General features: G+C 38.2%; 1 protein-coding gene across 1 annotated transcript in view; it reads right to left on the bottom strand.

Moving 5' to 3' along the window:
- LOC150108441 (UDP-galactose translocator-like) overlaps positions 1–12,114 on the bottom strand; it is a 99,223-nt gene extending 87,109 nt beyond the window's left edge. The window contains exon 1 of the mRNA XM_090390783.1: positions 11,921–12,114. The gene's annotated coding sequence lies outside the window, so the exon portion shown is untranslated. The remainder of the gene's footprint in view (positions 1–11,920) is intronic.
- Between the last annotated feature and the right edge of the window lie 3,964 nt (positions 12,115–16,078).

A 16,078-nucleotide genomic window follows, 5' to 3' on the forward strand; every position in this document is an offset into this window, starting at 1 on the left:
GCTCCTTTTTACTGTGAGGTTAGAAGTGGTTGAAGGAAGGACATTCTGTGATATAGGAGACTTGTACAAGATTGTGGTGCAAGTTACTGAGAGGAGAGTTGACCTCTACAGTATCTGGAAGGAGAACTTGACAAAAAGAGATCCAGTGTTTGGAGAGTAAGCAAGTTATCAGGAACTGATACATTGGGGGGACTGGGATACGAGAGGAGGAGATGGATCTGAGGAGATATATGGGGAAGTAGTTAACAAGGTGAATAAGTGTTTACAAATCACAGCTGAGAAGTGGCATGGATAGGACTTTATAAATCTTAAAAGGAATTGCTGTGTCAAAAATAAGGGAGATGAAACTGTTTCATTGAGTAAGTTTATTCCAAAAATTGTTGGAATAAGCAAAACATGGTTGGATGAAAATGATATCCTGAAGGGAACAGAAAGGGTGGGGAACAAAATATTTCTGAGGATAAGGAGAAGAAAGAGTTGGGGGGGGGGGATTCTAAGACTGCAGTAACAAATTACAGACCAATCAGTATCTCAGATGTAGTGGTAAAAGTCATAGAAAAATTGGTCAAAAAAAAAAAAAATCAAGAATGGATGGATAAAAATATGATAATATGAAGGGTAACATGACTTTGCGAAGGGTCAGCCATGCCTTAGTAATTTACTTACTAACTTTTTATAATAGAGTAACAGCTGAGTTGGATAAAGGAAATGGCTACATGATGATTTTTTGCTTGAATTTGCAAAGGCATTTGATAGAATACAACATGGAACTCTGTTATGCAAATTAGAACAAATGGTGATGGATATGAGGGCAGCTGCTGGACAGATATCAAAAAGTGGAGATGCAGAATTGAAGTGAAAACAGGTACTAGTGGTGTATGGCAGGGTTCAGTGTTGGGACCGTTGCTGTTTAATTTGCACATAAATAATATAGGAAGTAACTGCTGATGATGTGAAATTAGGTATGGTAATAGTTAATCAAGGTGATGTGAAGAGCGCAGGGCAATTTAAATAGCCTGTAAGTATGGGCAAAAGATAATCGATATCAGTTTAATGTGGAGAAATGTAAAGGTTATGAATTTTGGGATAAACAGATTACAGGCTGTGTATCATGTTGATGGAACTGTACTCCAGGAAAAGATGAAGCTAGAGATTTAGGGGTGATAGTAGACAGAGAGTTAAAGTTTAAAGGACATATTGCTAAGGTAGCCATTAACAAGTAGAAATAAGGAAGTTGTCATTCCTCTTTATAAGGCCTTGATATGTCTACATCTGGATTACTGTGCTCAAATCTGGTCTCCTGGATTTCTTGGGGGATGAGGAAGTGGTAGAGAAGATTCAGAGGTGTGTGATCAAGATGAGAGTAGTCTGTGGAATGTTCCCTATGAAAATAGATTGAGGGTGTGTGGATTGCAGACATTGGTTGATAGGAGAAAAAGAGGAGATTCAGTAAGGAAATACCGTGAGTAGGCATATTACTAAGTATTATAATAACAGAATTAACTCACGTAAATTATTCTTTATTTGTAGATTTTTTTTTTTTTTCACCTGAGTGTCACAGGCATCATCAGTACAGGTACAAGGCTAATTAAACAATAACTGTTATATTCACAAAGCACCACCTAAGTAGCTAAGATTAAATTTCCTAAATTTATTTAATTATTATTTATTTTTATTTTTTTATTTTTTAAATTTAGTTATTTAATTTTTTTAAAAAAATGTAATTTTTTTTTAATATAAATATATATATATATATGTATACAATTATATGTTAGGAAAGATTTGTTGCTTTATCTCCCAAGTACTATCTCCCACAAGGGGGGAAGATGTAGACCATCGGATCTGTTTAGGTTAGGGGAGTGAGGTAATGTTTCACATGTTTCTTTGTACAGCCGTTCCATTAGGAACCGACTTTTGTGAATGACTTTTGTCTTGTTCCATTTAACTGTATGTCTGGTGTTGATGGCATGTTCTGCAATTCCAGACTGTTCGGGTTCAAGGTACTGGATGTACGACTGGTGTTCTTCTAACCGGACCTGAGCAGATCTTCCTGTTTGTCCGAAATATAATAATCCACACGAGCAGGGAATCTGGTAGACACCTGGATAGCTGAGATGTGGGAGCTTGTCCTTTGGAGACATTAGGAACGTGGAGATTTTTCTGATGGGTCGAAAAGCCACACCGATATTTAGTGGTTTTAGCACCTTAGCTATGCATTCACTAACCCCATGTACATAGGGGATAGGTATACGTGTAGGTTCTTCTGTACTTGAAGAGAATGCTGGAGCACAACTACTTAAAGCTCTTTTTATGAAGGACTTCTTATAGCCATTGGATATGAAGGAGGAATTAATATACTGTAATTCTTTTAATTAGCCTTGTACCTGTACTGATGATGCCTGTGATACTCAGGTGAAAATTCTACGAATAAAGAATAATTTACGTGAGTTACTTCCGTTATTATAATAGTTAGTAAAAAGAGGAGATATGATAAAAACATTTAAGTTGCTTAAAGGGTTTTATAGGATTGATGCAGGGGAAATGTTTCAGCACTTGGAAGTTTTGTTGGAAGTTCAATAAAGGTGTGGTCAGTAAGGGTGTGAGGACTAGATTTTTTGTTAGGAGAGTTGTGAATGAGTGGAATGGATACCTGAGTCATTTTTGAGTGCTTTATCTATTAATGGGTTCAAGGAGAGGTATGATAGACTGTGTGGAAAGGTTGGGACTCCTATAGTGAGCCTTCAAACTCCATGGGGGGGTGCCCATGCAATAATAATAATAGTATATATACTCTTCTTAACTGGAATTTCCACGTTTTGCTACTTCCAAGACCACATGATCACTTTCCCTAATTGGAGACAATGTAGCCACCTTAATTATGGACAGGTCTTCTGATCCTATAACAAGATCCAACACTCTTGTACCCAGAGTCCCTTCTGTCACATTGTTTCAAGTAATTATCTCTCAGTGAGTGTATAAATTCCATTCACTTCCTGCCACGTGATCTTTCCTCCTCCTAATCCGTATCCAAAGTTGAAGTCTCCATAATAATTACTTGACTTGCACTCGTACTAATCTACTGATCCATATCTTCCACTCATCCTTGGCAATCCCTGGCATATTGCAACAAGTAATTTTATATTTGTCCTATTGGCCTCAATCTCACACCAGATTGAATCAAAAGAAAAGAAGTGTTCTTTGCATGATGGGACACTAAGAAAAATTTTCATAATATCACTCATTCAAAAAACGGCGCAAACTGAAATATGATCTGCCAATCATTTCAATTATGGTACAAATGTGAACTTCCTACATCAATAAATTAAGAATGCCAAGAAATTATATTCTTTGTGTAATCCTTTATCCAAGCGTAATGAAAATACTTCACATGCATAAGCTTTATGCATGTGAAGTATCTTCATAACTGGGCTATTTGTATATAGAGGCTAAGACTTCACAACAATTGCCCTAGTATCCCATAATACAAAGCATTATTATGTATAATGCACTGTCCAGACCAGTTTTGACCTTTATTGAGGTATGTGGGATACTAAGAAAGTACAGGGGAGGGAGGGGGGGGGAGAGATGCCTACTGGGTGACCCTAAAAGGATCACTACTAACTCATTACTCCTGACCTGAATCACTCCAGGATAGGAAACTCAGCAGTGGTTCCACCCAGTGACAAGCAAAAACTGCCACCAAGTAGAATCTCTCAACTCCCCAGGAAGTAAGTAAACCCAATGATGAGCATTAAAAAACATCATCAGTGGAAGCCAGACCCAGAAGATATATATATACAGGGTGTTCGGGATAAATTTGACAGTTTCGTAAGGAAAAAGAAAATCTTCTTTGTATCTATTAAATTTAATGAATTGACAAAAAAACATTACAGGCAGAGTTAATTACAATACTATCAACAAGATTTACTCAAAATAACCACCATTAGCATCGATCACAGCTTCAATTCTGCTTCGGAACCTCGAACAAGCTGATGCTACAGTCTCCCTGGGAAGGGCCGCAAAAACTGTTTTAATTTTATCCATTAACTGGGCTTTTGTATTACTGGAAGTGCGATTGGTGTCTTTTTCAACTGCGCCCCATACAAAATAATCCATGGGGTTAAGGTCTGGGGAGTTTGGAGGCCAAACATTTGGACTGGTGAAGTCGTAGAAATTTTCAGACAACCATTTTTGACTTTTCCCAGAGGTGTGGCAAGGGGCCGAATCCTGCTGCCATACATACGGCCTACCATTGGCTACCCTTGTTATCCAGGGCTTGACTACAGTTAGCAACTCCACGAACAAAGCCCGAATTCCAATGCCAGGGTTCTTCAACACCTGTTCCTGCAGATTTGCGAGGAATTCTGCTGTACGAACGCAATCAGATTGTCTGCTAGGGATCTTTCTTCTTGCTACATCCTCGTAGTCACCATTGCAAGTCTCTAGTTCATGCCTGATTGTTTTTACTGTATTCAGGGAGCATTGGGCAGCAGTCGTAATATCCTTATTTTGATGGCGGGCACGAATCATCATGATACAAGTTATTCTCTTCCATGATTCAGGTGGGTTCCAGCTATCCATCCTTTCTGACATCTTGTATATGAATGAAGAAGGGTCCAAACTTTTAAATGAAGAGAAGTGTGTGTTAATACATGTAACTTACGGAAAAATATAATTAATTATAAATATGTCAAATTTATCCCGAACACCCTGTATATACACACACACATACCAAAGTTAATAACAATGAATAACATTTCTGACTAGATGGGTGAAGCAAAATTGCTTTTCATATTCCCCATTGTCTGTAATGAAAGAACTTTGAATGGAGTGTTTGTGAGCTATACGCTCACCCATTGAGGGCAGTGAAATTAGCTGTGTTCAGCTGAACTTAAGATAGACTTTGGTCTTTTATATTTGTAACTGTTTGCTTCATTATATTCCGAAGCTTCCTTGATTAACGGGTTTCGATGGTTGCTTGTCTTGGTAAAGAACTTCTCAGCTAGATCTAGGAGAAGGGAAGAAATATAAGGGATATTAACTTCTCTATAGATCTGGGAGTTTCTAATAAACCAAGGGGCATCCAGAATCATCCTCAGGCACTTATTCTGTAATCTCTGAAGTTTCAGAATGTTTGTATTCGCGATGTGGCTCCATGCGGAGGATGTGTAAGTGATGACCGGTCGAATTGCCATCTTGTAAATTGTTAATTTTGTTTGTGTGTCCAGTTTACTTTGTCTGTTGATCATAGGGTAGAGCTGTACTAAGACTTTGGATGTCTTCGAGGTAATGTAACTTATATGTTTGCTGAATAGGAGTTTACTATCAAGAATCACTCTAAGATATTTAACTTCAGTCTGCCATGGAATCTTTACTCCCAATAAATAAATGTCCTCCATGCTATGGATTTTCTTTCGAGTAAACAGTATGACTGAGCTTTTCTGGAGGTTAACTTGGATCCTCCATCCATTTTCTAAAATGTGTATGCTGGTTTGAAGTCTTCTAGTTGCCAGTTTTGGGCTCAGAGAGCTTGCCATCAGTGCAGTATCATCTGCATATAATGCAGTGAATGTTGTTCTCGGGTTCAGAGGGATGTCCACTACGTAGATTAAGAACAGGAGAGGGATAAGAAGAGATCCCTGAGGTACGCCTGCCGAGACCCTGCATCTGGTCGAAACCGTTTCACCAATCCTGACCTGCATATATCTGTCTTTCAGGTAAGAGTGGATTATTTTTATTAACTTGATTGGCAAGTTAAATTTTATCAGTTTGTAGAGAAGGCCTTGATGCCATTTTTTGTCAAACGCCTTCTCTGCATCGATGAAGATGGCAGCTGTATCGAGTTTCCAATTATAGCCTTTAGTAATGATTTCTACCAACCGGTGTACTTGTTGAGCTGTACTATATGCCTTACGGAAGCCAAACTGTTCATTAGGCAAAATTTCTAACTTATCTGTTTCTGCTTGGAATCTTGAGAGGATCACTTTCTCTGTCACCTTCCCGAGGCTGGACAACAGGCTTATGGGTCTGTAGCTTTCAGGAAGGTGAGGATTTTTTCCTGGCTTCTTAAATGGCATGATGGTGGCTGTTTTCCATGTAGTAGAAAAATGCTGGAATCTAAAAATGGCATTTGTAATGTTGACAAGATGGACTATGGCCTTTCTTGGGAGTAGTTTTACTATTCTGTTAGTTATGCCATCTGGTCCTGGAGCTTTTTTACTGTTTAGATGGGTGATGATATTTATCATTTCTGCTGGATTTATAGGACTGATATGTTCAGAGTTAACAGTGTTCTGTTGTAAGGCTGTCCTAACATTACAGTGAATCTTGTATGTAAGGCTGATATTTAGATTTGTATAAGATGGATTGCACTGAGATTCAAGGTTATCAACTAGTGCTTTAGCTTTCTCTTCATCTTTGTGAACTGTCCCTTTCTTGGTTTGTATAGGGGGTATGAGTTGCTTTTTGGTGCGGATCGCACTTAAGAATTTCCAGACAGAATGATCTTCAGCATGTTAGCCAATTTGATTTCCCATTGATGGTTTCTGTGTTTTTGAAGAGCTTCATGGACTTGCATGTTTAGGTTGTTCATTACTGTTTTGTCTTGTGGGCTCTGGTATTGTGGTATCTCTTTATGGTTCTGATTAGCTCCATGATTTCTTCTGAGATATGTTGGTTGGGTGGAAGACAGTGGAGTACCTGACTGATTCTATTGCTTTCTGAATTTGTAGAGTTAGGTTATTTACTGCTGAGTCTATCTCTTCCTTTTTTACTGATGTTGGGCACCAGACCAATATGATTGGGAAAAACCTTGGCTAACTTGTCCCATGGTATGAATGTGTGCGGAGGAGAGAATTGATCTGATGAACCTAGATCAAGCACCATGGGACTGTGGTCAGAAGATAATTCGTTAACCGATTCCAATTTGAATTGGTATCTTATATTTTTAAAGATGACGATGTCTAGTACATCCGAGCCACCTGAAGGGCTGAAGTGGGTGGGCTCGGTAGGACTGACCACAACAGCAGAGTTGAGCATTGCAAAGTTGAATAGTGTGTGGCCTTTGGTGTTAATTGAAGAGTTGTACCAAGCTGTGTGTTTTGAGTTGAGGTCTCCTGATATTATTATGGAGTCATTTGGATCAGGTATGGAGTCCAGATCTGTTGTCAGCAAAGGAATGCGCGGATTATAAGCAGCATAGATCTTGAGACTACAGCATTGCAGGTATGTACCTCCACAATGGTCACCTCCAGGTTTACTGTTTGGGGCTTGGCTATTTTATTATGATTCAAGTAACCAAACTCTGCAGTCCACATTCCCTCAGCCGATCCTCATAACTAACATTGTATAGTCCTGAAACCATCTTTGTTATCTGCCTATGTACCCTTTCCACAGTTAATTTATCCCCTTCAAACCTAGGGAACAAATTTGAGAACAATAGTCTAAGTGTGGTCTGATCAGGGTCTTATACAACTGAATGATAACTCTTATCTCTGCAGGTCAGCGTCCTCAATTTGCAGCAATCCTCTGGGTTACCTAACCACCTTTGCAATATGCTCCCTGAATTTCAGTTTTCTATCAATCATCACCCCCAGATCTCTTGTCTCCCCTATTTCCTCCAGTACAGCTCCTCCAATCGAGTATGCAGCCTCCTATCGATGTATCCCAAACTTCAAGACTTATGTTTTGCAGCATTAAACCAACACTCCACCATTCATTTGCCCATCTGTCTAGTTTATTCAAATCCTCTTGCAGGGATGCCCTGCATTGTATAAGACCCTGAATAAAAAAGGAACATCTGTGCATCACACAGGATTCGAAATGATAGCCTCTGAAGTAAATAAGTCTTTCAGTCCCAAATGAGTTATTACAGTAGGCAAAGAATTTGCTTATCATCAGTATCCAATATTTCCAAGCTGCCTTCCAAGTACTAATTGAACTCTAAACTTCAAGACTTCTAAACTTGAACTCTAAACTTCAAGATATTTGATAAGAACTGATGGCTGCAGACAATTTTAACCATTATAATGAAAAATTTGATATAATTACCCAACATCTTAAAATTTCCATATGAAAATATCTCACTCTTCATATGATACTCTGCTAAAAATGTGAATATAATAATTAAATGAACTTAGATTAAAAATCTACAGTTCTCTTCTACCTGTTTACGACATGGTCATCTGAATGAAAGGTATGTATGCTTTAGTGATCCTGCTGTTCTGACTTGGAAGGTAACATATCACGTGAGAAAGAAGTTCATTAAGAAGAGGTATATGTGGAAATATAAGGGGATTAAAATAAACTGAGAAACCAGCCTGAAGCAGTAATGAACAACTGCATGGTCGAGGAATCAGGAGTGCATGAAAAGCAGTCAGAGTATGTCAATGAACCTATAACTGCATTCCCTGAGAGTTAGTAAAATAAACTGCATACAAGTTAATTGAAATAAAACTTGAAAGCAAGAGTTGCAGATAAAGAAAATGTCACACTGGAAAAAACATGATAACCAAGCTCCCCTAATTAAGCTAGGAGAGTGACACCTATGGTGAGAAAGACAAAATCTGACTATGAAAAGAGGTTACCCAAGAAAATTTTTTTGGTATGGAAGGTTAATTACAGAGTATGGTATACGTTCCAGACAGACTCGGTTAGAGGTATCAAAACTATTATGAGAGCTTGACTAGAATGGTAGAATTGAATTGGAGGATAATGACAGGTTCTGAAGAAATGCAAAAGAAACAGCAATTCCTCTGATCTGGTTGCTCAACTCTGATTATTAGGGAATGGAAGAAGCTGGTTAAAATCAACATCCAGAGCCAGGTGGATGGCAATTTGATTCTGTACAGAGGACAACATGACTTTGGTAAAAGTAAATCTTGTTTAGCAAGACTTACCTTTAAAAGGTCTGGGTCTGTCTGGAACGTATACCTTACTAAAAATTATATCTCTCGACTCATTTATTTCTTGCAGCATTCATGTTTGCAAAGATTATTTTCCATGCTCATCCTTCCATACCAAAGAAATAATAGGTTTGGATTCCACATGGGACCTGTCAGTCATCTACTCTCCACATCACAAGTCTACTTTATATATCCATTTTTTTTTCTTTTTAAATTTGTATAACAAACAAAAATTCAAAGGAATGGATGATGACTTGCAACATGGAGAGTGGCACATACCGACAGGTGTTAGAAAGATGTATGGAGATGCCAAACCTAAGGTTGTCACCACATTCTCTTCACGTGCAATGTTGAGAGAATACTAACCTGAACGAATATGAAAGTCATTTTTCTGCTTTACAAGGCATGATAAGACCATATTTTGACTTCTGTGCTCAGATATGATCACTTGGTTTCTAAGGAAATGAGAAGACAATTGAACAGATGGTAGCAGAGGGTAATGAAAATGATTGAAATATGATAGAAACAAGTTGGTAAGGGAATCTTACAGTATACATTATCTATGGAATTGTACACGAGAACAGAGGAGTGTAGTTTCAAATCTTGAGTAATAGATTGGTGAAAGGAAATATTACAGAAATGTATACGATGGTAAGAGGATCTTAAAAAATTGAAACAAGATTTTCAACTTATAGCAAGTGGTGTGAGAACTTTGGGTAATCTCAAGAAACTGAACACGAGCAGCCAGTAAATATGTAAGGTCCAGGTTCTTCTCATGGCATGTGTGTCAATGATCTGCTGTTGGAAGTTGTGAGAACACATCAGTGGATGCATTCAAGGAAATGCAACTGCTATGTAGGCAGCGAGTGACACATAATGGACTCTTCCTTGATGAGTCCTTACACTCCCTGGATGAGCTCACATAATAATTTCACTTCACACTTTTTGCATTTAAAGTAAAATGCTAGATATATCCAAAGAATATCATAAGATCTGAAATGTTGGTTGATTAGGAGTTAACTAGGACAAGGACAGCAAAGGTCACCTGTGACAAACCAAAGTTGTAACCCAGGTTACAACTATACTCATGGTAATAATAAGCAGTAATAAACAGATAAAACAGTAAATAACATGTTATGCACAAAGAGTAAATTTTAAAAAAATTAGTAAAGCAAAGCAGTATCTACATATAAATAGAATTTATAACCAAATGTGTTTGTATAAATTAATTCTTTTTAAAAAATTTAAAAACTTCATGCAATTTATCTGGATCTGATAAGATCTGCCTAAGTATATATGCACTGCCAGAATAGCAAAAAATTCATTCCTTTCTCATATGAAGTGCTGGGACTCTATCAGAACATGACAAATGGTGAGATGTGTGTTGCATTGTTCACACACAAGAGGATCATCAGCCCTCAGTACATATGAATGGATGTGACTTATGCATCCATGCCCTGCAAGAACAACTTCCTCTCTTCTCTTTCTCTGTTGACTTGACTGCCAATGCTTAATTTCAGGCTTAATCATGTGCAATTTATTTGTCAATTCTTCCTACCATGAAGAGTACCATTAGGTTATTAACTATGATCTTATAAACTATATGCAGTCTGTATATGGAACTGATAAACCTGAAAACAAACCTATGACAAATATGGAAACATATGAGCTGATTTAGCAGCTGCACATGCAGTCTCATTTTCCTTAATTCCAATGTGACTAGGAATCCAGCACAGTTCTAAAACCTCAAAACATTGGATGTGAATTATACACAAGAGACAAGATGGCCTGTAAGGAACTCAAATAAGTCTGTATAAATTGACTCTATAATTACTGCAATAAATTGGGATTTGCTTGGATATGATAGTCAGGAAATACAGCAGCACAACCAACAGGGTCTCAGATCTTGAACCATCACTATAGATGGGAAAGAAATCAGTGTTCTGCTCCATGCACATTAAATAACTGCATGTGGATGGACAATAGAACATCGCACTTTCTTAGTTGGCACAGTGAGAGGTTGCATGATGGAGTGCAAACCTCCCATGGAGGAATGCTGTTATGTTCAGTGCAAGTTGTTAAGATTCATGCCAACAGTTTGTATAATCTGTTTAAAATGTAAAATGCACACCAAAAGGATGTCTGATGTGTGTGATGCTGATTCCCCCCCAAAGCAGAGAAAATATATATGTAAGATGCTCTGGAGATACTATTTTTTTTGGGCATAGTTAAGAGGCAATTTCTTTCCTTCTGATTGGGAGAGCAGGTTCACTTTCCCCAACAAAGACTTTGTATGGACAATACGCACAAAAAAAAAAAAAAAGCTAGGCGCTATCCATAATCCATGATGATGGTTTATGATCTAGGATCCAACCATTGCAGGCTACTCTGCCTTGCAGAACCGTAGGCTTATCAGCTTTGAACATACAAGTACAAGATAAAGGTGAAGCAATGAAGATCGATCTATACAACTTCCAACGAAACAAACTTTCATCGCTGAACAACCCCTGGTTTATCCTCTGCAAGCTTTCGTTGTTACATCTAAGCTAGCGTTTAATGAGGTTTCGCATACGATGGTTACGTCACCGCTTGCGGAGACGGAGTACTAGTTCGTTAACTTTCTCCCTCCCTTATACAAACACACAGGAGTACTGTAAATTTCACGAAGTCCCATTAGCCGGACTGCAAGACTAAAGTACAGCATAAAAGAGTGAGACGAATTAATATCTCACACAATTTCATTTAGATTCACTTCTGAAGTGAAAAACCATGGCAACCGCAAAATTCGAAGGTGTTATTATTACTATTATTACATTATGTATAAACCGCAGGGCAAGAAAGGAACACAAACGAGACTTGACAGCCCACAGAAACGTGTTTTCTACAATTGTTAATTTTTTTTCGCTAATTAAAATATATGCGTAGTGAAACTACGAGTCTCCTCATAGTAAGAAAAAAAAAAGGGGGGGAAATGAATGAATTCTAAATTTTCTATTTAATTTCACTTTAATACTCACAAATAAATAGCTACAAATGAGATATCGCTTCACATCCCATTACCGGAGAAAAAGTAGCACAGCTAATCACATCACCGTTCCATCCTTTGACACGTAAAAAGTTTTTATTAACCATGCGCACTCTAATAAACTCATCAACCGACCATTATTAATATAATATTATATACGTATTTCCACTTCAGGTTCAGAGAAGAGATGTAGTTAACCCCTCAAAACGAGTTTATTGAAGGCGATAGATGGCGTAACATAGAAAAAAAAAAAACTAAATTTTCTCAGTAACCAATTTAGTAGAAGAAGATTGACCCAGCTATTAGTGCGATCGCTATTTTTGTTTCACGCTTAGTGGAATTGTAAAGCCGGTGGAAGTTATCCTCCATAGGTAGTATGGAAGTAGCTCTTCTCAGGTATTTCCTGCACAAGCGAAGAATTGAACTGTTCTTGATCCAAGAATTCACTTTATAAATAAAAACAAGCCATTGACTTCATGCAGACTTCTCAGAAGTTTTGTTGCATACCATTTCTCAAATAACTTTTTTTTTTTTTACTTGGACTCGTGACATGGAATTAACTCAGATGACTTCTTTACAAATCACATCTTTGCAAAAATTCTATATTTTGCAAGGTAGTGACATATCTCTCCCCGGAAAGCGTCAAATTCTCGGTCTTGATGATCACAGCAAGCTTCTATTGATTATTCACTACGGACATAACAAACAAGGATTATAGTCGCAGAAGAAAGTAGTAACGGTAGCATGAATTGAAAATCTTCCACACTTTTTACTGCATTGTGTTTCAATGACCATTATCGCGAAATTATTAGATACGTATGCCATGCAGGAGGAGAAAGCTCAGAAACTTATGAAAATATAAAGATGCAAAGATGATTCATTTAAAATTGTACAGTGCCAAATAATGGTAGTTATCTCATCACGTCTCGTTATTTTCAATTAAAGTGGATGGGTTAGACAAATTTCGTTGCTATTCAAGATATTCATCAGCAAGCCAATATTAGAAACCAGTTTAAGATTAAAGATTAATGAACTGTATGCATTAGCTCACATTTCCTTAAATTAATCAAACAGTGAATAGAAAGCGTCTCCAAATGACCAGATAAATTGAAATATGCAGCTGCATTTTGTCAAGTCTTGACACAATCATTTCATTCACATGGTCTACTAGTACAGAAGTAACCATTCAGTGATAAAAAGGGCGATTATCGACATCCCGGCAACAAGATTCTGTTGGAAGAAGATCATTCAATAGCTCTTAAAATTTTGTCAGGGTGGTGGAGGAGACTCACTAAAAACAGCGACCCTACCTAAGTGGGATAAGCTGCAGAAAAAGAAATTCTTTAATTCAGTCTCTCGCTCCCTCATTATGAGTTTTACCGTAGTACAAAGCAGCCAATGATGCTCTCACAAAAAGCGTTTACACACAAAACTTATCTTACTAATTAAAGGAAATGTCAACAAGACCTTTATTTAGTTGGTATTGATTAAAACTAAAGGTCTTAATACCAACAAGATATTGCTGGCTAGCTTATTAAATGCTTAAAATTGAAAAAATGCATGACTCATCAATGAAACTTGAAGAATAATGTATTTTTATTTCATTTTCAGAGAATAAAAAACATTATTCTTCTAAAGAATATAAGTGATATCTGCCGATGTATAAAGTACGTTACTCGTTCAAGGATTCAGCCATAGCTTTTTCCAGTTATTGTTGGGGGGAAAGTGTGTGTGTGTGTGTGTGTGTGTGTGTGTGTGTGTGTGTGTGTGTGTGTGTGTGTGTGTGTGTGTGTGTGTGTGTGTGTGTGTGTGTGTGTGTGTGTGTGTGTGTGTGTGTGTGTGTGTGTGTGTGTGTGTGTGTGTGTGTGTGTGTGTGAGAGAGAGAGAGAGGGGGGGGGAGACCCAAACTGAAAGGTCACACGACATAACATACCAATGCCATGTGTGAGTAAGAAGAAAGGAGGAATATGTTCACATTTATTGTACAGCTGATGGTATTATTTTTTTTGGTGAAGGCAGAGTGAAAAAGGCTGTTCCAAAGAACACAAATAGAGGTATTTTATTTATTTATTTATTTATTCATTTTTATGGCAAAAGGAATACAAAGGAACCACAGGTCAATGTCCAGTCTGGAAAGCAAATCCAAGGCCTCATACATCACCTTGTGGATGTCCTGTAGGCCACTACTGTGAAACTGGCGCCTTGGACAGTCGTTCACAATATGAGTAATCGTCTGAGCCACAGGAGAACAATCACAATATGGATGGTCTAACAGCCTCCATTTATGTAGTAGGTAGCTACATCTGCCCTGGTTAGATTCTGATCCTGTTGACACATGACATTCAGGCTGCAGAGCACAGGGATCTTCTATCAGGAAGCCATTTTTTTAGACCAGTATTCTCTCCACATGTCAGGAGTTGATGGCAGGGCAACTGAAGAGAGTTTGTCCATGGACCAGAAAGGCTTTTTATATTCTAGGTGACGACTAGTTGGATTTATGAGAGTCTGGTGCAGGTGCAGGAGTGGGTTGCTCGTTGCTTTATTAAACTTTTCAATCGAGGCGTGTCTTCTCCTTATGTTTGGTGGAGCAATGTTAAATAGGACAGGCATCCAGGAGAGAGAGAGAGAGAGAGAGAGATAGTGGTACTTCTCGCTGTCCCACTAATTGTGCTCAATTAGTGGGACAGTAGAGTTTAACTGGGTGTCTATAATGTTAGTGTGTGCACTTCTTTCCCAGACAGAAGCACAACATTCTGCTGCAGAGAATGCGAAGGCTAGTGCAGATGACCTGAGGGTTTCTGCACAACAACCCCAGGTTCTTCCAGCAGGACTTGAATTGATATTGTTTCTCGTTTTAATTTTGTTGGACAGGTAGGCAATGTCCCTTTTATAGGTTAAGCTTCTGTCCATGCTCACTTCAAGGTATTTCGGGTGAGGCTCGTGCTCTACCATTTTTCCACAAAAAGAAAGGCTGAGGTGTCGGTTTGCCTCTGCATTGTTCAAGTAAAATACTGTGGACACAGTTTTTGTTGGATTTGGCATCAAGTACCACTGTTTGAAGTACTCTTCCAGGATGTTCAGGTCTGTGTTCAAGGTTTATTACAGTTTGGCAAAGGAAGTAGATTGATGTAGGATTGCTAGGTCATCAGCATACATATACTTGCTTGAGCTGGTATATGGTAAGTCGTACACGTATATGGTAAAGAGTAAAGGGGCTAATACAGAGCTCACTGTGGGAGACCGTTGTGAAAGAATCTAGGCCCGCTCTTTTTACCACCAATATGGACCCCGATCTTTCAGTTGGAGAGAATGGATTCAAAAAGCTGAAAAGTTTTTTTGCACCTTATAATATTTCCTAGCTTTAAGAGGAGGCCCCTGATCCAGACTGTGTCATAAGCTGATGTTAGGTCAATGAAAGTGGCTCTGGATTTAAGTTTCTTCTGGAAGCCTGCTTCAATCTGCGTTGTCAGGGCCAGCAACTTCTTCCCGGACTGAAGCCAGTTTGTTCATTCAGGAGTGCTCGTTCGATGATTTGTGATATTCTTTTAAGGAGAATTCTTTCAAAGAGCTTAGACATGGAGCAAAGCAAAGAGATAGGTCGTAGATTTTTTACATCGTTTGGATCTTTCCCTGGTTTGGGCACGGCAATTATTTTGGCTTCCCGCCACAGATTTTGTAGTTTTCCAGTCATTATAATCAGCGGCATAGCTAGGGAAGGAGGAGGATGCGTTCAGCCCCGGGCGGCACTTTTTTGGCGTTTAGGAAATCCCACTATATTTTCTATAACACAGCAATTGAATGATGAAATTGACAATATTGCTAACAGAAAAGCAAGAAAATAACATTTTAGAATGCTGGAATTAAAGTTTTACTTCAAAAATAAACATAGCGTTTTTAATTTATTTCTCTATACGTACTTTTTACCTTTTGTAGTATTTTTGGTGTGCATTGAGAGGGGCGGAAAAATCACAGACCGTCCCGGGTGACAAAAACTCTAACTACAACACTGATTATAATTTTTGAGAAAACTGCAGCCAGCCACATGTTTTACCTCGTTGACAGAGATGTTTTAGAAACTTAGGGAGGATGCCATCCACTCCTGCAGCCTTGCCATTCTTGGTGAGCTTTAAGGCGGCTACCTGTACCTCAT

The sequence above is a fragment of the Typopeltis vanoorti genome, chromosome 3 (assembly GCF_054136105.1).
Source record: "Typopeltis vanoorti isolate ZY-2024b chromosome 3, IOZ_Tvanoo_1.0, whole genome shotgun sequence".
Classification (NCBI taxonomy): Eukaryota; Metazoa; Arthropoda; class Arachnida; order Uropygi; family Thelyphonidae; genus Typopeltis; species Typopeltis vanoorti.